We start from the raw sequence: 27624 nt of genomic DNA on the forward strand, positions 1-27624 counted from the left end.
TTTTAATTATTCAAAAGTTTACGATCTTGAATGGGAGAAAGGTTCGCATGTGCAAATCTTATTAAGACACCCTACCTAGTTTGGTTTTTAATACCACACTAATTTTGATTTTTTTAATTTTGCATATATTTTATGAAGTCGAGATAGTCAGTTCGACCGATTTAGGTTCCTACCTAATTTTGTTCTAATTCGTAATCACTTTTTCCGAAATAACACTAAATCTCGAGGGAATACCGTATGTTTTAATAGTTATTTAGTTTCCGATCTTGATGAGGAGGACCTTATTTAGAAACCCTACCTAATTTAGTTTTTAATACAACACCTTTTTTAATTTGATATATTTGCATATCTTTTATAAAATGAAGATAGTCTGTTTGAAAGATTAAAGTTCCTTTCTAATTTTGTACTAATTTGTAAGCCATTTCTTACGATATAACACCAAAAAATCACGAGGGATTATCATATGTTTTTAAAGCCCTACCTTCCAATTTTCTAAATATTTCAGATATTAAAAAGTGTACGATCTTGCATAGGCAAACCTTATAAAGACACCCTACCTTATTCAGTTTTTAATACAGCACTTATTTTGATTTGTTAATTTTGCAAATATTTATGAAGTGGAGATAGTCAGTTCGACCGAATTAAGTTCCTACCTAATTTTTCTCTAATTCGTTAATAATTTTTTACGAAATAACCCCAAATAGTCACGAGTGATTACCATATGTTTTAAAAGTCCTACCTGTCGAATTGGTAACAATTTCAGCTATTGAGAAGTTTACGATCTTGATTGGGCAAATCTTATTGAGAAACCCTACCTTATTAAGTTTTTAATACCACACCTTTTTTTGACTTTGGAAATTTGAATATATTTTATCCAGTAGAGATAGCACATTTAATAGATAAAAGTTCCTACCTAATTTTATACTAATTTGAAAGCCATTTCTTACGATATAACAACAAAAAATCACGAGGGATTACCATATGTTTTAAAAGCCCTACCTTGCGATTTTCTAAATATTTCAGATATTAAAAAGTGTACGATCTTGCATGGGCAAACCTTATAAAGACACCCTACCTGTCGAATTGGTAACAATTTCAGCTATTGAGAAGTTTACGATCTTGATTGGGCAAATCTTATTGAGAAACCCTACCTTATTAAGTTTTTAATACCACACCTTTTTTTGACTTTGGAAATTTGAATATATTTTATCCAGTAGAGATAGCACATTTAATAGATAAAAGTTCCTACCTAATTTTGTACTAATTTGAAAGCCATTTCTTACGATATAACACCAAAAAATCACGAGGGATTACCATATGTTTTAAAAGCCCTACTTGCGATTTTCTAAATATTTCAGATATTAAAAAGTGTACGATCTTGCATGGGCAAACCTTATAAAGACACCCTACCTTATTCAGTTTATAATACAGCACTTATTTTGATTTTTTAATTTTGCAAATATTTAGGAAGTGGAGATAGTCAGTTCGACCGATTTAAGTTCCTACCTAATTTTTCTCTAATTCGTAAATAATTTTTTACGAAATAACCCCAAATAGTCACGAGTGATTACCATATGTTTTAAAAGTCCTACCTGTCGAATTGGTAACAATTTCAGCTATTGAGAAGTTTACGATCTTGATTGGGCAAATCTTATTAAGAAACCCTACCTTATTAAGTTTTTAATACAACACCTTTTTTTGACTTTGGAAATTTAAATATATTTTATCCAGTGGAGATAGCACATTTAATAGATAAAAGATCCTACCTAATTTTGTACTAATTTGAAAGCCATTTCTTACGATATAACAACAAAAAATCACGAGGGATTACCATATGTTTTAAAAGCCCTACCTTGCGATTTTCTAAATATTTCAGATATTAAAAAGTGTACGATCTTGCATGGGCAAACCTTAAAAAGACACCCTACCTTATTCATTTTTTAACACAGCACTTATTTTGATTTTTTAATTTTGCAAATATTTATGAAGTGGAGATAGTCAGTTCGACCGATTTAAGTTCCTACCTAATTTTTCTCTAATTCGTTAATTATTTTTTGCGAAATAATCCCAAATAGTCACGAGTGATTACCATATGTTTTAAAAGTCCTACCTGTCGAATTGGTAACAATTTCAGCTATTGAGAAGTTTTCGATCTTGATTGGGCATATCTTATTAAGAAACCCTACCTTATTAAGTTTTTAATACAACACCTTTTTTTGACTTTGGAAATTTGAATATATTTTATCCAGTAGAGATAGCACATTTAATAGATAAAAGTTCCTACCTAATTTTGTACTAATTTGAAAGCCATTTCTTACGATATAACACCAACAAATCACGAGGGATTACCATATGTTTTAAAAGACCTACCTTGCGATTTTCTAAATATTTCAGATATTAAAAAGTGTACGATCTTGCATGGGCAAACCTTATAAAGACAACCTACCTTATTCAGTTTTTAATACAGCACTTATTTTGATTTTTTAATTTATCAAATATTTATGAAGTGGAGATAGTCAGTTCGACCGATTTAAGTTCCTACCTAATTTTTCTCTAATTCGTTAATAATTTTTTACGATATAACCCCAAATAGTCACGAGTGATAACCATATGTTTTAAAAGTCCTACCTGTCGGATTGGTAACAATTTCAGCTATTGAGAAGTTTACGATCTTGATTGGGCAAATCTTATTGAGAAACCCTACCTTATTAAGTTTTTAATACCACACCTTTTTTTGACTTTGGAAATTTGAATATATTTTATCCAGTAGAGATAGCACATTTAATAGATAAAAGTTCTTACTTAATTTTGTACTAATTTGAAAGCCATTTCTTACGATATAACACCAAAAAATCACGAGGGATTACCATATGTTTTAAAAGCCCTACCTTGCGATTTTCTAAATATTTCAGATATTAAAAAGTGTACGATCTTGCATGGGCAAACCTTATAAAGACACCCTACCTTATTCATTTTTTAACACAGCACTTATTTTGATTTTTTAATTTTGCAAATATTTATGAAGTGGAGATAGTCAGTTCGACCGATTTAAGTTCCTACCTAATTTTTCTCTAATTCGTTAATAATTTTTTACGAAATAACCCCAAATAGTCACGAGTGATTACCATATGTTTTAAAAGTCCTACCTGTCGAATTGGTAACAATTTCAGCTATTGAGAAGTTTACGATCTTGATTGGGCAAATCTTATTAAGAAACCCTACCTTATTAAGTTTTTAATACAACACCTTTTTTTGACTTTGGAAATTTGAATATATTTTATCCAGTGGAGATAGCACATTTAATAGATAAAAGTTCCTACCTAATTTTGTACTAATTTGAAAGCCATTTCTTACGATATAACACCAAACAAGAAAGGAAAGCTAACTTCGGGCGGAGCCGAAGTTGATATACCCTTGCAGAATACTCTGTAAATTATATTCTCCAAAATTATTCATATGATGCATTCTTAATACTCATAAAAAATCCCAACTTCCTAACTTTAAAAACACCAAAGTTATGGCATTTCCAATCGTTCAGTTATATGGCAGCTATAGGATATAGTCGGCCGATCCTTATGAAATTTGATAGGTCGGATTGATTGGCCAAATATAAAACCCATAGAAAATTCCAACTTCCTAACTTTACAAACACCAAAGTTATGGCATTTCCGATCAATCAGTTATATGGCAGCTATAGGATATAGTCGGCCGATCCCGGCCGTTCCGACATATATACTGCGTGCAAAGGAAAGAAGGGTGTGTGCAAAGTTTCAATTCGATAGCTTTAAAACTGAGAGACAAGTTTGCGTAGAAACAGACAGACGGACAGACGGACATGGCTATATCAACTCAGGAGGTGATCCTGATCAAGAATATATATACTTTATAGGGTCGGAGATGTCTCCTTCACTGCGTTGCACACTTTTGACCAAAATTATAATACCCTCTGCAAGGGTATAAAAATCACGAGGGATTACCATATGTTTTAAAAGCCCTACCTTGCGATTTTCTAAATATTTCAGATATTAACAAGAAAGGAAAGCTAACTTCGGGCGGAGCCGAAGTTGATATACCCTTGCAGAATATTCTATAAATTATATTCTCCAAAATTATTCATATGATGCATTCTTAATACTCATAAAAAGTCCCAACTTCCCAACTTTAAAAACACCAAAGTTATGTCATTTCCAATCGTTCAGTTATATGGCAGCTATAAGATATAGTCGGCCGATCCTTATGAAATTTGGTAGGTCGGATTGATTGGCCAAAAATAAAACCCATAGAAAATCCCAATTTCCTTACTTTACAAACACCAAAGCTATTGCATTTCCGATCAATCAGTTATATGGCGGCTATAGGATATAGTCGTCCGATCCTTATAAAATTTGGTAGGTCGGATTGATTAGCCAAAAATAAGACCCATAGAAAATCCCAACTTCCAAACTTAAAAAACACCAAAGTTATGGCATTTCCGATCGTTCAGTTATATGGCAGCTATATGATATAGTGGCCCGATCCGGCTCGTTCCGACTTATATACTACCTGCAATAGAAAGACAACTTTTGGGAAAGTTTCAAGCAGATAGCTTTAAAACTGAGGGACTAGTTTGCGTAGAAACGGACGGACAGACGGACAGACGGACAGACGGACAGACGGACAGACGGACGGACAGACGGACGGACAGACGGACAGACGGACATGGCTATATCAACTCAGGAGGTGATCCTGATCAAGAATATATATACTTTATAGGGTCGGAAATGTCTCCTTCACTGCGTTGCAAACTTTTGACTGAAATTATAATACCCTCTGCAAGGGTATAAAAAAGTGTACGATCTTGCATGGGCAAACCTTATAAAGACACCCTACCTGTCGAATTGGTAACAATTTCAGCTATTGAGAAGTTTACGATCTTGATTGGGCAAATCTTATTAAGAAACCCTACCTTATTAAGTTTTTAATACAACACCTTTTTTTGACTTTGGAAATTTGAATATATTTTATCCAGTGGAGATAGCACATTTAATAGATAAAAGTTCCTACCTAATTTTGTACTAATTTGAAAGCCATTTCTTACGATATAACAACAAAAAATCACGAGGGATTACCATATGTTTTAAAAGCCCTACCTTGCGATTTTCTAAATATTTCAGATATTAAAAAGTGTACGATCTTGCATGGGCAAACCTTATAAAGACACCCTACCTTATTCATTTTTTAACACAGCACTTATTTTGATTTTTTAATTTTGCAAATATTTATGAAGTGGAGATAGTCAGTTCGACCGATTTAAGTTCCTACCTAATTTTTCTCTAATTCGTTAATAATTTTCTACGAAATAACCCCAAATAGTCACGAGTGATTACCATATGTTTTAAAAGTCCTACCTGTCAAATTGGTAACAATTTCAGCTATTGAGAAGTTTTCGATCTTGATTGGGCAAATCTTATTAAGAAACCCTACCTTATTAAGTTTTTAATACAACACCTTTTTTTGACTTTGGAAATTTGAATATATTTTATCCAGTGGAGATAGCACATTTAATAGATAAAAGTTCCTACCTAATTTTGTACTAATTTGAAAGCCATTTCTTACGATATAACACCAAACAAGAAAGGAAAGCTAACTTCGGGCGGAGCCGAAGTTGATATACCCTTGCAGAATACTCTGTAAATTATATTCTCCAAAATTATTCATATGATGCATTCTTAATACTCATAAAAAATCCCAACTTCCTAACTTTAAAAACACCAAAGTTATGGCATTTCCAATCGTTCAGTTATATGGCAGCTATAGGATATAGTCGGCCGATCCTTATGAAATTTGATAGGTCGGATTGATTGGCTAAAAATAAAACCCATAGAAAATCCCAACTTCCTAACTTAACAAAAACCAAAGTTATGGCATTTTCGATCAATCAGTTATATGGCAGCTATAGGATATAGTCGGCCGATCCTTATGAAATTTGATAGGTCGGATTGATTGGCCAAATATAAAACCCATAGAAAATTGGCTATATCAACTCAGGAGGTGATCCTGATCAAGAATATATATACTTTATAGGGTCGGAGATGTCTCCTTCACTGCGTTGCACACTTTTGACCAAAATTATAATACCCTCTGCAAGGGTATAAAAATCACGAGGGATTACCATATGTTTTAAAAGCCCTACCTTGCGATTTTCTAAATATTTCAGATATTAAAAAGTGTACGATCTTGCATGGGCAAACCTTATAAAGACACCCTACCTGTCGAATTGGTAACAATTTCAGCTATTGAGAAGTTTACGATCTTGATTGGGCAAATCTTATTAAGAAACCCTACCTTATTAAGTTTTTAATACAACACCTTTTTTTGACTTTGGAAATTTGAATATATTTTATCCAGTAGAGATAGCACATTTAATAGATAAAAGTTCCTACCTAATTTGGTACTAATTTGAAAGCCATTTCTTACGATATAACAACAAAAAATCACGAGGGATTACCATATGTTTTAAAGGCCCTACCTTGCGATTTTCTAAATATTTCAGATATTAAAAAATGTACGATCTTGCATGGGCAAACCTTATAAAGGCACCCTACCTTATTCAGTTTTTAATACAGCACTTATTTTGATTTTTTAATTTATCAAATATTTATGAAGTGGAGATAGTCAGTTCGATCGATTTAAGTTCCTACCTAATTTTTCTCTAATTCGTTAATAATTTTTTACGAAATAACCCCAAATAGTCACGAGTGATTACCATATGTTTTAAAAGTCCTACCTGTCGAATTGGTAACAATTTCAGCTATTGAGAAGTTTACGATCTTGATTGGGCAAATCTTATTGAGAAACCCTACCTTATTAAGTTTTTAATACCACACCTTTTTTTGACTTTGGAAATTTGAATATATTTTATCCAGTAGAGATAGCACATTTAATAGATAAAAGTTCCTACCTAATTTTGTACTAATTTGAAAGCCATTTCTTACGATATAACACCAAACAAGAAAGGAAAGCTAACTTCGGGCGGAGCCGAAGTTGATATACCCTTGCAGAATTCTCTATAATAATATTCTCCAAAATTATTCCTATGATGCATTCTTAATACTCATAAAAAATCCAAACTTCCTAACTTTAAAAACACCAAAGTTATGGCATTTCGAATCGTTCAGTTATATGGCAGCTATAGGATATAGTCGGCCGATCCTTATGAAATTTGGTAGGTCGGATTGATTGGCCAAATATAAAACCTGTAGAAAATCTTAACTTTCTAACTTTACAAACACCAAAGTTATGGCATTTCCAATCGTTCAGGTATATGGCAGCTATAGGATATAGTCGGCCGATCCTTATGAAATTTGGTAGGTCGGATTGATTGGCCAAATATAAAACCCATAGAAAATCCCAACTTTCTAACTTTACAAACACCAAAGTTATGGCATTTCCGATCAATCAGTTATATGGCAGCTATAGGATATAGTCGGCCGATCCTTATGAAATTTGGTACGTCGGATTGATTGGCCAAATATAATACCCATAGAGAGTCCCAACTTCCTAACTTAACAAACAGCAGAGTTATGGCATTTCCGATCAATCAGTTATATGGCAGCTATAGGATATAGTCGGCCGATCCCGGCCGTTCCGACTTATATACTGCGTGCAAAGGAAAGAAGGGTGTGTGCAAAGTTTCAATTCGATAGCTTTAAAACTGAGAGACTAGTTTGCGTAGAAACAGACAGACGGACAGACGGACAGACGGACATGGCTATATCAACTCAGGAGGTGATCCTGATCAAGAATATATATACTTTATAGGGTCGGAGATGCCTCCTTCACTGCGTTGCACACTTTTGACCAAAATTATAATACCCTCTGCAAGGGTATAAAAATCACGAGGGATTACCATATGTTTTAAAAGCCCTACTTGCGATTTTCTAAATATTTCAGATATTAAAAAGTGTACGATCTTGCATGGGCAAACCTTATAAAGACACCCTACCTTATTCAGTTTATAATACAGCACTTATTTTGATTTTTTAATTTTGCAAATATTTATGAAGTGGAGAAAATTATTAACGAATTAGAGAAAAATTAGGTAGGAACTTAAATCGGTCGAACTGACTAGACCGATTTAAGTTCCTACCTAATTTTTCTCTAATTCGTTAATAATTTTTTACGAAATAACCCCAAATAGTCACGAGTGATTACCATATGTTTTAAAAATCCTACCTGTCGAATTGGTAACAATTTCAGCTATTGAGAAGTTTACGATCTTGATTGGGCAAATCTTATTAAGAAACCCTACCTTATTAAGTTTTTAATACAACACCTTTTTTTGACTTTGGAAATTTGAATATATTTTATCCAGTGGAGATAGCACATTTAATAGATAAAAGTTCCTACCTAATTTTGTACTAATTTGTAAGCCATTTCTTACGGTATAACACCAAAAAATCACGAGGGATTATCATATGTTTTTAAAGCCCTACCTTGCGATTCTCTAAATATTTCAGATATTAAAAAGTGTACGATTTTGCATGGGCAAACCTTATAAAGACACAATACCTTATTCAGTTTTTAATACAGCACTTATTTTGATTTTTTAGTTTTGCAAATATTATATTTATGAAGTGGAGATGGTCAGTTCGACCGATTTAAGTTCCTACCTAATTTTTCTCTAATTCGTTAATAATTTTTTACGAAATAACCCCAAAAAGTCACGAGGGATTACCATATGTTTTAAAAGTCCTACCTGTCGAATTAGTAACAATTTCAGCTATTGAGACGTTTACGATCTTGATTGGGCAAACCTTATTAAGAAACCCTACATTATTAAGATTTTAATATAACACCTTTTTTTGATTTTGGAAATTTGAATATATTTTATCCAGTGGAGATAGCTAGTTTAATAGATAAAAGTCCCTACCTAATTTTGTACTAATTTGAAAGCCATTTCTTACGATATAAAACCAAAAAATCACGAGGGATTACCCTATGTTTTAAGAGTTATTTAGTTTCCGAACTTGACGAGGAGGACCTTATTTAGAAACTTTACCTAATTTAGTTTTTAATGCAACACCTTTTTTAATTTGATATATTTGCATATTTTTTATAAAATGAAGATAGTCTGTTTGAAAGATTAAATTTCCTATCTAATTTTGTTCTAATTTCTAAGCCATTTCTTACGATATAACACCAAAAAATCACGAGGGATTATCATATGTTTTTAAAGCCCTACCTTGCGATTTTCTAAATATTTCAGATATTAAAAAGTGTACGATCTTGCATGGGCAAACCTTCAGTTTTCAATACAGCACTTATTTTGATTTTTTAAGTTTGCAAATATTTATGAAGTGGAGAGAGTCAGTTCGACCGATTTAAGTTCCTTCGCAATTTTGTTCTAATTCGTAATCATTTTTTACGAAATAACACTAAAAAATCTCAAGGGAATACCGTATGTTTTAAGAGTTATTTAGTTTCCGAACTTGACGAGGAGAACCTTATTTAGAAACCCTACCTAATTTAGTTTTTAATACAACACCTTTTTTAATTTGATATATTTGCATATTTTTTATAAAATGAAGATAGTCTGTTTGAAAGATTAAAGTTCCTATCTAATTTTCTACTAATTTGTAAGCCATTTCTTACGATATAACACCAAAAAATCACGAAGGATTATCATATGTTTTTAAAGCCCTACCTTCCGATTTTCTAAATATTTCAGATATTAAAAAGTGTACGATCTTGCATGGGCAAACCTTATAAAGACACAATACCTTATTCAGTTTTTAATACAGCACTTATTTTGATTTTTTAATTTTGCAAATATTTATGAAGTGGAGATAGTCAGTTCGACCGATTTAAGTTCCTACCTAATTTTTCTCTAATTCGTTAATAATTTTTTACAACATAACCCCAAATAGTCACGAGTGATTAACATATGTTTTAAAAGTGCTACCTGTCGAATTGGTAACAATTTCAGCTATTGAGAAGTTCACGATCTTGATTGGGCAAATCTTATTTAGAACCCCTACCTTATTAAGGTTTTAATACAACACCTTTTTTTGACTTTGGAAATTTGAATATATTTTATCCGGTGGAGATAGCACATTTAATAGATAAAAGTTCCTACCTAATTTTGTACTAATTTGTAAGCCATTTCTTACGGTATAACACCAAAAAATCACGAGGGATTATCATATGTTTTTAAAGCCCTACCTTCCGATTTTCTAAATATTTCAGATATTAAAAAGTGTACGATCTTGCATGGGCAAACCTTATAAAGACACCCTACCTTATTCAGTTTTTAATACAGCACTTATTTTGATTTTTTAATTTTGCAAATATTTATGAAGTGGAGATAGTCAGTTCGACCGATTTAAGTTCCTACCTAATTTTGTTCTGATTTATAAATCATTTTTTACGAAATAACACTAAAAAGATCTCGAGGGAATACCGTATGTTTTAAGAGTTATTTAGTTTCCGATCTTGATGAGGAGGACCTTATTTAGAAACCCTACCTAATTTAGTTTTTAATACAACACCTTTTTTAATTTGATATATTTGCATATCTTTTATAAAATGAAGATAGTCTGTTTGAAAGATTAAAGTTCCTTTCTAATTTTGTACTAATTTGTAAGCCATTTCTTACGATATAACACCAAAAAATCACGAGGGATTATCATATGTTTTTAAAGCCCTACCTTCCGATTTTCTAAATATTTCAGATATTAAAAAGTGTACGATCTTGCATGGGCAAACCTTATAAAGACACCCTACCTTATTCAGTTTTTAATACAGCACTTATTTTGATTTTTTAATTTTGCAAATATTTATGAAGTGGAGATAGTAGGTTCGACCGATTTAAGTTCCTACCTAATTTTTCTTTAATTCGTTAATACTTTTTTACGAAATAACCCCAAAAAGTCACTAGGGATTACCATATGTTTTAAAAGTCCTACATGTCGAATTGGTAACAATTTCAGCTATTGAGAAGTTTACGATCTTGATTGGGCAAACCTTATTAAGAAACCCTACCTTATTAAGGTTTTAATACAACACCTTTTTTTGACTTTGGAAATTTGAATATATTTTATCCAGTGGATAAAATAGCACATTTAATAGATAAAAGTTCCTACCTAATTTTGTACTAATTTGAAAGCCATTTCTTACGATATAACACCAAAAAATCACGAGGGATTACCATATGTTTTAAAAGCCCTACCTTGCGATTTTCTAAATATATCAGATATTTAGAAATGTTGCCAACTATTGCAGTTATTTAGAAGTTTACGATCTTGAATGGGCGGACCTTGTCGAGAAACACATTTTTATTTAGTTTATAAAACACCTTTTTAGATTTTTAAAATTTGCATATTTTTATCATTTGGAGAAAGTCAGTTTGACACATTTCATTTTCAACGAAATTGTTACTGGTTAACAGATAATTTTGTATGAAATAAAACCAAAATCACAAGGAATTACCGTAGTATTTAAAAGTCCTTCCTCCCAAATTACGATCTTTAATGTGCTTGCCATATAAAATAACCTTTCAAAATGTAGTTGTCAATACAACAACTTTTTAGATTTGTTAAATTTTTTATTATGTGGAGAAAGTTTTATATTTTATGAATTGTAGGTAATCAGCGTGGCAGACTAAAGTTCCTACCTAATTTTGTACTATTTTTTAAACCATTTTTACGAAATATTACCAAAAATTCACGAGGAATATAGTTATACAAAAGTTTACGATCTTGAATGGAAGAAAGGTTCGCATGGGCAAATTTTATTAAGACACCCTACCTAGTTTGGTTTTTAATACCACACTATTTTTGATTTTTTTAATTTTGCTTATATTTTATGAAGTCGAGATAGTCAGTTCGACCGATTTAAGTTCGTACCTAATTTTGTTCTAATTCGTAAATCATTTTTTACGAAATAACACTAAAAAATCTCGAGGGAATACCGTATGTTTTAAGAGTTATTTAGTTTCCGATCTTGATGAGGAGGACCTTATTTAGAAACCCTACCTAATTTTGCAGCTTGGCATTTTATTAAGACACCCTACCTAGTTTGGTTTTCAATACCACACTATTTTTGATTTTTTTAATTTTGCATATATTTTATGAAGTCGAGATAGTCAGTTCGACCGATTTAAGTTCCTACGTAATTTTGTTCTGATTTATAAATCATTTTTTACGAAATAACACTAAAAAGATCTCGAGGGAATACCGTATGTTTTAAGAGTTATTTAGTTTCCGATCTTGATGAGGAGGACCTTATTTAGAAACCCTACCTAATTTAGTTTTTAATACAACACCTTTTTTAATTTGATATATTTGCATATTTTTTATAAAATGAAGATAGTCTGTTTGAAAGATTAAAGTTCCTTTCTAATTTTGTACTAATTTGTAAGCCATTTCTTACGATATAACACCAAAAAATCACGAGGGATTATCATATGTTTTTAAAGCCCTACCTTCCGATTTTCTAAATATTTCAGATATTAAAAAGTGTACGATCTTGCATGGGCAAACCTTATAAAGACACCCTACCTTATTCAGTTTTTAATACAGCACTTATTTTGATTTTTTAATTTTGCAAATATTTATGAAGTGGAGATAGTAGGTTCGACCGATTTAAGTTCCTACCTAATTTTTCTTTAATTCGTTAATACTTTTTTACGAAATAACCCCAAAAAGTCACTAGGGATTACCATATGTTTTAAAAGTCCTACATGTCGAATTGGTAACAATTTCAGCTATTGAGAAGTTTACGATCTTGATTGGGCAAACCTTATTAAGAAACCCTACCTTATTAAGGTTTTAATACAACACCTTTTTTTGACTTTGGAAATTTGAATATATTTTATCCAGTGGATAAAATAGCACATTTAATAGATAAAAGTTCCTACCTAATTTTGTACTAATTTGAAAGCCATTTCTTACGATATAACACCAAAAAATCACGAGGGATTACCATATGTTTTAAAAGCCCTACCTTGCGATTTTCTAAATATATCAGATATTTAGAAATGTTGCCAACTATTGCAGTTATTTAGAAGTTTACGATCTTGAATGGGCGGACCTTGTCGAGAAACACATTTTTATTTAGTTTATAAAACACCTTTTTAGATTTTTAAAATTTGCATATTTTTATCATTTGGAGAAAGTCAGTTTGACACATTTCATTTTCAACGAAATTGTTACTGGTTAACAGATAATTTTGTATGAAATAAAACCAAAATCACAAGGAATTACCGTAGTATTTAAAAGTCCTTCCTCCCAAATTACGATCTTTAATGTGCTTGCCATATAAAATAACCTTTCAAAATGTAGTTGTCAATACAACAACTTTTTAGATTTGTTAAATTTTTTATTATGTGGAGAAAGTTTTATATTTTATGAATTGTAGGTAATCAGCGTGGCAGACTAAAGTTCCTACCTAATTTTGTACTATTTTTTAAACCATTTTTACGAAATATTACCAAAAATTCACGAGGAATATAGTTATACAAAAGTTTACGATCTTGAATGGAAGAAAGGTTCGCATGGGCAAATTTTATTAAGACACCCTACCTAGTTTGGTTTTTAATACCACACTATTTTTGATTTTTTTAATTTTGCTTATATTTTATGAAGTCGAGATAGTCAGTTCGACCGATTTAAGTTCGTACCTAATTTTGTTCTAATTCGTAAATCATTTTTTACGAAATAACACTAAAAAATCTCGAGGGAATACCGTATGTTTTAAGAGTTATTTAGTTTCCGATCTTGATGAGGAGGACCTTATTTAGAAACCCTACCTAATTTTGCAGCTTGGCATTTTATTAAGACACCCTACCTAGTTTGGTTTTCAATACCACACTATTTTTGATTTTTTTAATTTTGCATATATTTTATGAAGTCGAGATAGTCAGTTCGACCGATTTAAGTTCCTACGTAATTTTGTTCTGATTTATAAATCATTTTTTACGAAATAACACTAAAAAGATCTCGAGGGAATACCGTATGTTTTAAGAGTTATTTAGTTTCCGATCTTGATGAGGAGGACCTTATTTAGAAACCCTACCTAATTTAGTTTTTAATACAACACCTTTTTTAATTTGATATATTTGCATATTTTTTATAAAATGAAGATAGTCTGTTTGAAAGATTAAAGTTCCTTTCTAATTTTGTACTAATTTGTAAGCCATTTCTTACGATATAACACCAAAAAATCACGAGGGATTATCATATGTTTTTAAAGCCCTACCTTCCGATTTTCTAAATATTTCAGATATTAAAAAGTGTACGATCTTGCATGGGCAAACCTTATAAAGACACCCTACCTTATTCAGTTTTTAATACAGCACTTATTTTGATTTTTTAATTTTGCAAATATTTATGAAGTGGAGATAGTAGGTTCGACCGATTTAAGTTCCTACCTAATTTTTCTTTAATTCGTTAATACTTTTTTACGAAATAACCCCAAAAAGTCACTAGGGATTACCATATGTTTTAAAAGTCCTACATGTCGAATTGGTAACAATTTCAGCTATTGAGAAGTTTACGATCTTGATTGGGCAAACCTTATTAAGAAACCCTACCTTATTAAGGTTTTAATACAACACCTTTTTTTGACTTTGGAAATTTGAATATATTTTATCCAGTGGATAAAATAGCACATTTAATAGATAAAAGTTCCTACCTAATTTTGTACTAATTTGAAAGCCATTTCTTACGATATAACACCAAAAAATCACGAGGGATTACCATATGTTTTAAAAGCCCTACCTTGCGATTTTCTAAATATATCAGATATTTAGAAATGTTGCCAACTATTGCAGTTATTTAGAAGTTTACGATCTTGAATGGGCGGACCTTGTCGAGAAACACATTTTTATTTAGTTTATAAAACACCTTTTTAGATTTTTAAAATTTGCATATTTTTATCATTTGGAGAAAGTCAGTTTGACACATTTCATTTTCAACGAAATTGTTACTGGTTAACAGATAATTTTGTATGAAATAAAACCAAAATCACAAGAAATTACCGTAGTATTTAAAAGTCCTTCCTCCCAAATTACGATCTTTAATGTGCTTGCCATATAAAATAACCTTTCAAAATGTAGTTGTCAATACAACAACTTTTTAGATTTGTTAAATTTTTTATTATGTGGAGAAAGTTTTATATTTTATGAATTGTAGGTAATCAGCGTGGCAGACTAAAGTTCCTACCTAATTTTGTACTATTTTTTAAACCATTTTTACGAAATATTACCAAAAATTCACGAGGAATATAGTTATACAAAAGTTTACGATCTTGAATGGAAGAAAGGTTCGCATGGGCAAATTTTATTAAGACACCCTACCTAGTTTGGTTTTTAATACCACACTATTTTTGATTTTTTTAATTTTGCTTATATTTTATGAAGTCGAGATAGTCAGTTCGACCGATTTAAGTTCGTACCTAATTTTGTTCTAATTCGTAAATCATTTTTTACGAAATAACACTAAAAAATCTCGAGGGAATACCGTATGTTTTAAGAGTTATTTAGTTTCCGATCTTGATGAGGAGGACCTTATTTAGAAACCCTACCTAATGTAGTTTTTAATACAACAACTTTTTTAATTTGATATATTTGCATATTTTTTATAAAATGAAGATAGTCTGTTTGAAAGATTAAAGTTCCTACCTAATTTTGTACTAATTTGTAAGCCATTTCTTACGATATAACACCAAAAAATCACGAGGGATTATCATATGTTTTTAAAGCCCTATTTTCCGATTTTCTAAATATTTCAGATATTAAAAAGTGTACGATCTTGCATGGGCAAACCTTATAAAGACACCCTACATTATTCAGTTTTTAATACAGCACTTATTTTGATTTTTTAATTTTGCAAATATTTATGAAGTGGAGATAGTCAGTTCGACCGATTTAAGTTCCTACCTAATTTTTCTCTAATTCGTTAATAATTTTTTACGACATAACCCCAAATAGTCACGAGTGATTAACATATGTTTTAAAAGTGCTACCTGTCGAATTAGTAACAATTTCAGCTATTGAGACGTTTACGATCTTGATTGGGCAAACCTTATTAAGAAACCCTACATTATTAAGATTTTAATATAACACCTTTTTTTGATTTTGGAAATTTGAATATATTTTATCCAGTGGAGATAGCTAGTTTAATAGATAAAAGTTCCTACCTAATTTTATACTAATTTGAAAGCCATTTCTTACGATATAACACCAAAAAATCACGAGGGATTACCATATGTTTTAAAAGCCCTACCTTGCGATTTTCTAAATATATCAGACATTTAGAAATGTTGCCAACTATTGCAGTTATTTAGAAGTTTACGATCTTGAATGGGCGGACCTTGTCGAGAAACACATTTTTATTTAGTTTATAAAACACCTTTTTAGATTTTTAAAATTTGCGTATTTTTATCATTTGGAGAAAGTCAGTTTGACATATTTCATTTTGTTACTGGTTAACAGATAATTTTGTATGAAATAAAACCAAAATCACAAGGAATTACCGTAGTATTTAAAAGTCCTTCCTCCTAAATTGCTAACTATTTCAGTTAGTTAGAAGTTTACGATCTTTAATGTGCTTGCCATATAAAATAACCTTTCAAAATGTAGTTGTCAATACAAAAACTTTTTAGATTTGTTAAATTTTTTATTATGTGGAGAAAGTTGTATATTTTATGAATTGTAGGTAATCAGCGTGGCAGACTAAAGTTCCTACCTAATTTTGTACAATTTTTTAAACCATTTTTTACGAAATATTACCAAAAATTCACGAGGAATATAGTTATACAAAAGTTTACGATCTTGAATGGGAGAAAGGTTCGCATGGGCAAATTTTATTAAGACACCCTACCTAGTTTTGTTTTTAATACCACACTATTTTTGATTTTTTTAATTTTGCATATATTTTATGAAGTCGAGATAGTCAGTTCGACCGATTTAAGTTCCTACCTAATTTTGTTCTAATTCGTAAATCATTTTTTACGAAATAACACTAAAAAATCTCTAGGGAATACATTTTTTACGAAATAACACAAAAAAAATCGCGAGGGAATACCGTATGTTTTAAGAATTATTTAGTTTCCGATCTTGATGAGGAGGACCTTATTTAGAAACCCTACCTAATTTAGCAGCTTGGCATTTTATTAAGACACCCTACCTAGCTTGGTTTTCAATACCACACTATTTTTGATTTTTTTAATTTTGCATATTTTTTATGAAGTCGAGATAGTCAGTTCGACCGATTTAAGTTCCTACCTAATTTTGTTTTAATTCGTAATTCATTTTTTACGAAATAACACTAAAAAATCTCTAGGGAATACATTTTTTACGAAATAACACAAAAAAAATCGCGAGGGAATACCGTATGTTTTAAGAGTTATTTAGTTTCCGATCTTGATGAGGAGGACCTTATTTAGAAACCCTACCTAATGTAGTTTTTAATACAACAACTTTTTTAATTTGATATATTTGCATATTTTTTATAAAATGATGATAGTCTGTTTGAAAGATTAAAGTTCCTTTCTAATTTTTACTAATTTGTAAGCCATTTCTTACGATATAACACCAAAAAATCACGAGGGATTATCATATGTTTTTAAAGCCCTATTTTCCTATATTAAAAAGAGTACGATCTTGCATGGGTAAACCTTATAAAGACACCCTACCTTATTCAGTTTTTAATACAGCACTTATTTTGATTTTTTAATTTTGCAAATATTTAGGAAGTGGAGATAGTCAGTTCGACCGATTTAAGTTCCTACCTAATTTTTCTCTAATTCGTAAATAATTTTTTACGAAATAACCCCAAATAGTCACGAGTGATTACCATATGTTTTAAAAGTCCTACCTGTCGAATTGGTAACAATTTCAGCTATTGAGAAGTTTACGATCTTGATTGGGCAAATCTTATTAAGAAACCCTACCTTATTAAGTTTTTAATACAACACCTTTTTTTGACTTTGGAAATTTGAATATATTTTATCCAGTGGAGATAGCACATTTAATAGATAAAAGTTCCTACCTAATTTTGTACTAATTTGAAAGCCATTTCTTACGATGTAACACCAAACAAGAAAGGAAAGCTAACTTCGGGCGGAGTCGAAGTTGATATACCCTTGCAGAATACTCTGTAAATTATATTCTCCAAAATTATTCATATGATGCATTCTTAATACTCATAAAAAATCCTAACTTCCTAACTTTAAAAACACCAAAGTTATGACATTTCCAATCGTTCAGTTATATGGCAGCTATAGGATATAGTCGGCCGATCCTTATGAAATTCGGCATGTCGGATTGATTAGCCAAATATAAAACCGATAGAAAGTCCCAACATTCTAACTTTACAAACACCAAAGTTATGACATTTCCAATCGTTCAGTTATATGGCAGCTATAGGATATAGTCGGCCGATCCTTATGAAATTCGGCATGTCGGATTGATTAGCCAAATATAAAACCGATAGAAAATCCCAACATTCTAACTTTACAAACACCAAAGTTATGGCATTTCCGATCAATCAGTTATATGGCAGCTATAGGATATAGTCGGCCGATCCTTATGAAATTCGGCATGTCGGACTGATTAGCCAAATATAAAACCCTTAGAAAATCCCAACATTCTAACTTTACAAACACCAAAGATATGGCATTTCCGATCAATCAGTTATATGGCAGCTATAGGATATAGTCGGCATATCCCGGCCGTTCCGACATATATACTGCGTGCAAAAGAAAGAAGGGTATGTGCAAAGTTTCAATTCGATAGCTTTAAAACTGAGAGACTAGTTTGCGTAGAAACAGACAGACGGACAGACAGACGGACAGACGGACAGACGGACAGACGGACATGGCTATATCAACTCAGGAGGTGATCCTGATCAAGAATATATATACTTTATAGGGTCGGAGATGTCTCCTTCACTGCGTTGCACACTTTTGACCAAAATTATAATACCCTCTGCAAGGGTATAAAAATCAGGAGGGATTACCATATGTTTTAAAAGCCCTACCTTGCGATTTTCTAAATATATCAGACATTTAGAAATGTTGCCAACTATTGCAGTTATTTAGAAGTTTACGATCTTGAATGGGCGGACCTTGTCGAGAAACACATTTTAATTTAGTTTATAAAACACCTTTTTAGATTTTTAAAATTTGCATATTTTTATCATTTGGAGAAAGTCAGTTTGACATATTTCATTTTCAACGAAATTGTTACTGGTTAACAGATAATTTTGTATGAAATAAAACCAAAATCACAAGGAATTACCGTAGTATTTAAAAGTCTTTCCTCCCAAATTGCTAACTATTTCAGTTAGTTAGAAGTTTACGATCTTTAATGTGCTTGCCAAAAATAAAAAAAAAATAACCTTTCAAAATGTAGTTGTCAATACAACAACTTTTTAGATTTGTTAAATTTTTTATTATGTGGAGAAAGTTGTTTCTTTTATGAATTGTAGGTAATCAGCGTGGCAGACTAAAGTTCCTACCTAATTTTGTACTATTTTTTAAACCATTTTTTACGAAATATTATCAAAAATTCACGAGGAATATAGTTATTCAAAAGTATACGATCTTAAATGGCAGAACGTTATAAAGAAAACCTACCTAATTTAGTTTGGAAATTTGCATATATTTTATCGAGTCGAGATAGTCAGTTTCATAGATAAAAGTTCCTACCTAATTTTGTACTAATTTGTAAGCCATTTCTTACAAAATAACAACACAAAATCACGAGGGAATACCGTATGTTTTAAGAGTTATTTAGTTTCCGAACTTGACGAGGAGGACCTTATTTAGAAACCCTACCTAATTTAGTTTTTAATACAACACCATTTTTAATTTGATATATTTGCATATTTATTATGAAATGAAGATAGTCTGTTTGACAGATTAAAGTTCCGACCTAATTTTGTACTAATTTGTAATCCATTTCTTACGATATAACACCAAAACATCACGAGGGATTACCATATGTTTAAAAAGCCCTACCTTCCGATTTTCTAAGTATTTCAGATATTTAAAAGTGTACGATCTTGCATGGGCAAACCTTATTAAGACACCCTACCTTATTTAGTTTTTAATACAACACCTTTTTTAATTTGTTATATCTTATGAAATGAAGATAGTCTGTTTGTCAGATTAAAGTTCCTACCTAGTTTTGTACTATTTGTAAGCCATTTCTTACGATAAAGCACCAAAAAATACCGAGGGATTGACATATGTTTTAAAAGCCCTACCTCCCGATTTTATAAATATATCAGATATTTAGAAATGTTGCCAACTATTGCAGTTATTCAGAAGTTAACCAATTTGAATAAGCGGACCTTGTCGAGAAACACATTTTAATTTATTTTTTAATACACCATTTTGATTTTTAAAATTTGCATATTTTTATCATTTGGAGAAAATCAGTTTGACATATTCCTTTTTCTACGAAAAAAAATCACGAGGGATTACCGCATGTTTTAAAAGTCCTACCTATCAAGTAATTCAGAAATTTACAATTATTTTTTTATGATTATCAGATAATTTTCATGAAATAACACAACAAAATATTGTTTTTGCTACCCCTTTCAGATATTTAGAAAAAACCCTAGTTCAGTTTATAGTATAACCCCTTTTTTATATTTTTTAATTTGAATATATTTAATAGAAGGTTCACACCTAATTTTGTACTAATTTGTAAGCCATTTTTATGAAATAGCGTGAAGGAAGCAAACTGACTTGCGACTTCTAATAAATTTTTTTTGGTTAACAAATAGTTAAGAAATACAATAAACAAATCACGATTGATTACCGTATGTTTTAAAATCAAATAGGGAGTTGCTAACTATTTTAGATATTCAAAAGTTTATCTTGAATGGGAGAGCCTTATTATGATATCCTATATAACCCTTTTCTGATTTTGGAAATTTGCATTTCTTTTATCAAGAGTAGATAGTCAGCTTCATAGATAAACTTCCTACCTAATTTTACGAAATAACACGAAAAAATCACGAGGAATTTCCATATGTTTTAAAAGCCCTACCTTCCAATTTGATTAAAATATTTTAGTTTTTTAGAAGTCATTAATAGACCCTACCTTATTTAGTTTTTTATACAACACCTATTTTGATTTTTTAATTTTGCATATCTTGGAGTGGAGATAGTCAGTTCGACCGATTAAAGTTCCTACCTAATTTGTTTCTAATTCGAAAATCATTTTTTAAGAAATAACACCAAAGAGTCACGAGGGATTACCATATGTTTTTTAAGTCATACATGCCGAGTTGCTAACAATTTCAGTTATTCAGAAGTTTACGATATTGACTGGACGAACTTTATTAAGAAGCCCTACCTAATCAAGTTTTTAATACAACACCTTTTTTTAATTTGGAAATTTGAATTTATTTTATCAAGCGGAGATAGCCAGTTTAATAGATAAAAGTTCCTGTCTAATAGTCTACTAATTTGTAACCCATTTCTTACGAAATAACAACACAAAATCACGAGGGAATACCGTATGTTTTAAGAGTTATTTAGTTTATTTAGAAACCCTACCTAATTTGGTTTTAAATACAGCACCTTTTTTAATTTGTTATATTTGCATATATTCTATGAAATTAAGATAGTCTGTTTCACATATTAAAGTTCCTTCCTAATTTTATACTAATTTGTAAGCCATTTCTTACGATATATCACGAAAAAATCACGGGGTTATAACCATATTTTTTAAATTCCAATCTTCCGATTTTCTAAATATATCAGATATTTAGAAATGTTGAATGGTCGGACCTTGTCGAGAAACACATTTTAATTTAGTTTCTAAAACATCTTTTTAAATTTTTTAAATTAGCATTTTTTATCATTTGGAGAAAGTCAGTTTGACATATTTCATTTTCTACGAATTACCGTAATATTTAGCATATTTGAAAGTTTCCTCCCAAATTGCTAACTATTTCGGTTATTCAGAAGTATACAAACTTTAATGGGCTTGCCATATAATAAAACCTTTCCAAATTCAGTTGTCAAAACAAAAACTTTTCGGATTTTTAAAATTTGTTATATATTTTATCATGTGGAGAAAGGTGTACATTTTGTGAATTGTAGGTAGTCAGCTTGGCAGATTAAAGTTCCTAATTTTAAACCATTAAACTATTTTTTAAACCATTTTTTAGGAAATATCACCAACAATTTACGAGATATATAGGTATTTCACCATATTTTCACCAAAAATCACGAGGGATTACCGTATGTTTTAACAGTCCTGTTCTCCGATGTTGCTATTTCAGTTATTTAGAAGTTTACTATCTTGAACAGGGGAACCTTATTTAGAAATCCTACCTAATTTTGTTTTTAATACAACACCTTTTTTAATTTGATATATTTGCATATATTCTATGAAATGAAGATAGTGTGTTTGTCAGATAAAAGTTTCTTCCCAATTTTGTACTAATTTTTAAGCCATTTCTTACGATATAACACCAAAAAATCAGAAGGGATAACCATATGTTTTAAAAGCCCTACCTTCCGATTTTCTAAATATTTCAGATATTAAAAAGATATTGCATGGACAAACCTTATAAAGACACCCTACCTTATTCAGTTTTTAATACAGCACTTATTTTGATTTTTTAATTTTGCAAATATTTATGAAGTGGGGATAGTCAGTTCGACCGATTTAAGTTCCTACCTAATTTTTCTCTAATTCGTTAATAATTTTTTACGAAATAACCCCAAAAAGTCACGAGGGATTACCATATGTTTTAAAAGCCCTGCCTTTCGATTTTCTCAATATTTCAGATATAAGCCGATCTTGCATTGGCAAATTTTATTAAGACACCTTACCTTTTTTAGTATTTAATATAATACTTATTTTGATTTTTTAATTTTGTGTGCCTTTTATGAAGTGGAGATAGTCAGTTTGACAGATTAAAGTTCCTACATTATTTTGTACGAATTTATAAACCTTTTTTTATGAAACAGCACCAAAAAGTCACGAGCGATTTCAGTATGTTTTAAAAGTCCTTACCTTCCGAGTTGCCAACTATTGCAGTTATTCAGATTATAAACAACCTTGAAAGGGCGTACCTTGTCGAGAAACCCATTTTAATTTATTTTTTAATACACCTTTTTAGATTTTTAAAATTTGCATATTTTTATCATTTGGAGAAAGTCAGTTTTACCTATTGTGTTTTCTACGAAATTGTTACTGGTTAACAGATAATTTTTTATGAAATAACACAAAAAAAGGAATTACAGATTATTAAAAGTCCTTCCTCCCTGTTATTCAGAAGTTTACAATATTTAATGGGCTTGCCACATAAAGAAAACTTTTTAAATTTAGTTATCAATACAACACCTTTTTAGGTTTTTGAAATTTGAATATTCCTTATATTTTTTCAAGTTGCTACCTATTTTAGTTTTAAAGAAATTTACGATCTTGAATAGGCAAACACGAAAAAACTCTACCCCTTTATATGGGCAGAATTTAAATGAGTGCTTATTGCCAAAACATCTCAATTAAGTTTTGTGTACATGCAAAGCGTGTACGAAAATTTTAAACATTTAAAGAGAGTAATGAACCGATTTTTAATCACATTGCCATTGACGGAAAAATGTATGTTTTAAAGGTCATATTTTCAAGTTGCTAATCTTTCACTTATTCAAAAGTTTACACCCTGAAATGGTGTAAATGCCGAAACCATTCCAAATTCTGTGTTTAATAAAGAACTTTTTAAGATAATTTACATAAATTTTATCATGTGGAGAGAGTCATTATGACAAAATAAAGTTTCTACCTAAGTTATTTAAGAACTTTTCAGTTAAACTTTAAGAAATAATGGAAATATGGATTTACCATAAGTTTTAATTTCCCTATTAAGAAACCCTACATAAATAGATTTTACTAACAACACATTTTGTTATAATTTGTAATAATTAAAAACACCATACCTCTGTGAATTTAAATAATAATAATATTATTAATAATAATAATAAAATTAATAATAATAGTAATATTAATAAAAATAATAATACCTTCGGAAGAAACACTACCTAATTCAGTTTCTAATAAAACCTTTTCAGATTTTCCAAATTTGCACGTCATTTATCAAGCGGCGAAAGTCAGTTTGACAGATAAAGGTTCCTACCTATTTTTTTTCTAATACGTAGACAATTTTTTGTAAAAGAAACCCCACTTAATTATATTTCAGCACCTTTTGGGATTTTTTATAATTAGCATATCTTTTACTTTTGACTTTTGTAAAGTTTCTACCTAATTTTTTTCTAGTATTCAGACAATAATAATGGTTTTAAAAGACCGACATCCCAGTTACCACACCTTTCAATTATTCATAATCCACCATTTCAATTTTAACAATATGTGTTCCTTATATCATGAAGAGAATATAACAAGTTTTCAAAAAACTTTTTTATGAAAAAACACCAACAAATTCACAAAGGAATTACGTAAAGCTCTTCCCTTATAAAAAACCTTACATAATTCGATTTTACTAACACCTTTTTCGATTTTTACTAATTGCCGTTTTAGAGTTTTTTACGAAATAATATCTTAAAAAACCGTACCTGAAATTTGAATATTAATAGGATTTTCTTAATTGTCAATTCTTAAGCTTATTCTGTCTATATTACGTACTTTTTCAATATACGCATATTTAAATATGTATCCCAAAATCCTACCTGTTTAGTCGCTGTGTCTTTTTAGTTTTGAAGGCTTTAGTTCTTAAGTCTAGACATACAATTCATTTCCTGTATATTTTTTGATTTATCTGCTTGATCCATAGACTTACAGTATATTGGTATACCAGATATTTTTATTTTTTGAAAACAATTTATTTATTATAATTGAGCTTTTTAAGTTATTGGGCTGAAATACAGGGGAAGATTTATTTAATACTTAAAAGTGGTTTATTAAAATTAAATTACCCAATAATTGATTAGTTATAAAAAATATTATTTCCTTATATTTATGTTCATTAATGTAATAATTGTTATACATTAAAACAATTGTGCCCTCCAAATATAGGCGTCCTAAAAATGTGAAGAAATATAATTCCGGAATATACATACTTTAAAGCTGAACTTTAAAACCTTTATGTGCTCTTTCCAATACCGACTTTCAGCGTTCAACAGAGATTAGGGACAGTTGTTCCGATTTTTCGATTAGATTTGAGAATATCAAAGTGTATTTGTTTGATAGGCGAAGACTACTTGGCATATTGATATAAAGCCCCTTCCTTCGTGGATTAATTCAGGTAACGCTACCCTTTAGTTCGATGGAATAACTGAAATCGGATCTAAGCTTGAAATAAAAAATATGACGAGCGAATGTTTCGAGATTTATTATTGGAATTTTAAAATTTTTTATTCACTTTTTCTGTGGCTTTTCCATTAAGAAGCTCTTTTGTTAATCTTTTTTCCATTTTTGTTGTGATTCGACAAGTAAATTTACATCAGTACAGGTATATCTTAATTCGTGAAGTGTAAAAAAACAAAAATTTTAACATTTTCAGGTATTTAAGAACAAGAGTGAGACATTGTTGGTGTGGAAGTATCTTCCGTATTGACTTTACAACTGAATATAAAAACAAAATTAATTAATTTCAACCAACTGGCAGGGTATTCGACCTCGTTGGTTCAATTACTAATCCAGAGACGATGTGTCATCGAACAGATTCAATACGCTGCCAAGTTCAACTGATCACTTGTTTGTTTGTCTGCCCGTTGTGGAACTTTGTTCGATGATAGTGAGCCACAGAGGGCCTTTCGGTTGGTTCCCGTTCACCCTTAGTGGAGCAGAGAAGTCGATACACCAGTGTTCCTATAACACAATCCGCTCAATCAATCTGATAGAATCGAGCACCCTGGCTGGTCCGCGACCCCAGACACTATATATACTCGTATACATAACATATGTAATCTCAGTCACGGTCGCAGACACAGCTTTCGGAAAAACGCTGCATTCGGGCCGGGTGCGTTTTTAGCACCCATATACCCCCATGCTCGCGCAGGGATCGACTTTTCACGGATCGATATCAACTTTCAACGCCCAACTATAAAGTTTAGAGAAAGAAATACATATTGCTTGGTTAGGTGGTATGGCAGAGTTGCATATAGAGATGGTTACAAATATGATTAACAACTAAGTAAATGTTAAACGACTACGAACTAGATAAATAAGAATGCCAATAGAAGCGAGGGAAACGCGGTGAGACATCGTCAAGCTGGAAAGTTTTCCGCTGAAAGACAATATGGATCGTTATCGGGGAGCAAACAAACCGGAGGGAAAGGCAAACAAAGAGCACGGCCAGTGTACAATGTACACCTCAGCAGTTGCCGTTGCCATCCAATTACAATACTTCCATATGTATGGGCTCTGAATATATATGTGGCAATGTGTATGTATACCCGAGCGGTAACAGACGTAAACAGGGCGTTTGAGTACGCTATTTTTAGAGAGAGACAGTTGGTGGCCTTTCGATCCGGGGGTTGCAAACGAGAATCGAGAACATTCGACTTGTATTTAAATAGAAATGTATAATACTGGGGAAAATATTCCCTCTTACGCAACATGGTGAAATCGCATTTACTAAAAAATGACTCTCAAAGCGACGTTTGAAAACGCAGAGATCCATGAGTTTTTATTAACTACGTCTTAGGCTTAGGTTGGGCTTACGAATAGAAATAGAACACGCTGGTTTCGCTGCTGTGTATGTATACCTGGCTTCCTATCCCAATTTATCAAATCCGCACGTCAGGGCCGTCGCCATCCGACTCAGAGAATGGTCCCGCTTTTCCTGGTTAGACTGCCTTAGACTGCCTCTGCCTAGTAGGTCACTTTCTAGCCAAAATCTAGAAACTCTGCCTCTGCAACGCCAAAACTGCCTGTCGCATTGCGAAATTCCCCGACGCTGACCAGCAAAATCGATGACTAATACGCATCTTTTCCAATGGATCTGGTTTCTTTGTTTCCAACTCGTGAGCAAATAATGCCCGACGTGGACAAATACTACGTGGGCCCTGGAGTCAATTTCCAATACTTGTACTGCTGCTCGGCTTCAGCGACGCGATTTTTACACTTTTCCATTTTTGGAATCAATTACTGCTTGCTAGCCAGCAAGAGTGAAAATTTCTTTATACTAATTAAACTTGATTTTTCAGTTACACTGCGTCTGCACTTGAACACTTTTTCTTCGAGAGTGGCGAGCTCATTTTGATGCGGCCCTATTTATACACGATTTGCGGCTTCGTGAAACATCTGTCAGTCTCTCGGCCTTTGGTATTGGGGGTTGGAGTGAATACACACTATTATTTATGTCTCGGACTACGTGACTCGGACTGGTTTCTCACGAGTTTCCATATACATACATCACTATGCAACATAATCCACCCCCATATTGCTAAGCCGGATATATCGGAATTGTTTGTTACCTGAGTTTGGGCAACAACCCCAGTCATTATTATACATGTTAAAACGGATGGTCCATAAGGTTTTGCCGTTCCAAAAATTCCCAGTAGTTCCCCATCCAAATTTGATGGACTTTTTTTACGATAGTTAGGCGATGTTTTTTCGGTGCAACTCTGAGTTTCTCTTCTTGACAGTGAAAA

General features: G+C 31.3%; 2 long non-coding RNA genes across 14 annotated transcripts; both read right to left on the minus strand.

Moving 5' to 3' along the window:
• On the minus strand, positions 1-27547 carry LOC108053894. Of its 13 annotated transcripts, none has more exons than XR_006417407.1 (4): positions 27448-27547; positions 22574-26069; positions 8551-15805; positions 6057-6248 (listed from the first exon to the last, which is right to left on the minus strand). It is a non-coding gene; the product is annotated as an uncharacterized LOC108053894 (long non-coding RNA). The 13 variants fall into 13 exon arrangements; XR_006417399.1 differs by lacking the exon at positions 27448-27547 and adding an exon at positions 26737-27239; XR_006417397.1 differs by lacking the exons at positions 22574-26069; positions 27448-27547 and adding an exon at positions 1-481 and having other exon boundaries at positions 6173-6248; positions 8551-18167.
• On the minus strand, positions 692-5700 carry LOC123037206. The gene is made up of 3 exons (XR_006417410.1): positions 4870-5700; positions 2447-3146; positions 692-1075 (listed from the first exon to the last, which is right to left on the minus strand). It is a non-coding gene; the product is annotated as an uncharacterized LOC123037206 (long non-coding RNA).
• Positions 27548-27624: the final 77 nt, after the last annotated feature.

Source organism: Drosophila rhopaloa, unplaced genomic scaffold (assembly GCF_018152115.1).
Source record: "Drosophila rhopaloa isolate 14029-0021.01 unplaced genomic scaffold, ASM1815211v1 contig_155, whole genome shotgun sequence".
NCBI classification, from domain to species: Eukaryota; Metazoa; Arthropoda; class Insecta; order Diptera; family Drosophilidae; genus Drosophila; species Drosophila rhopaloa.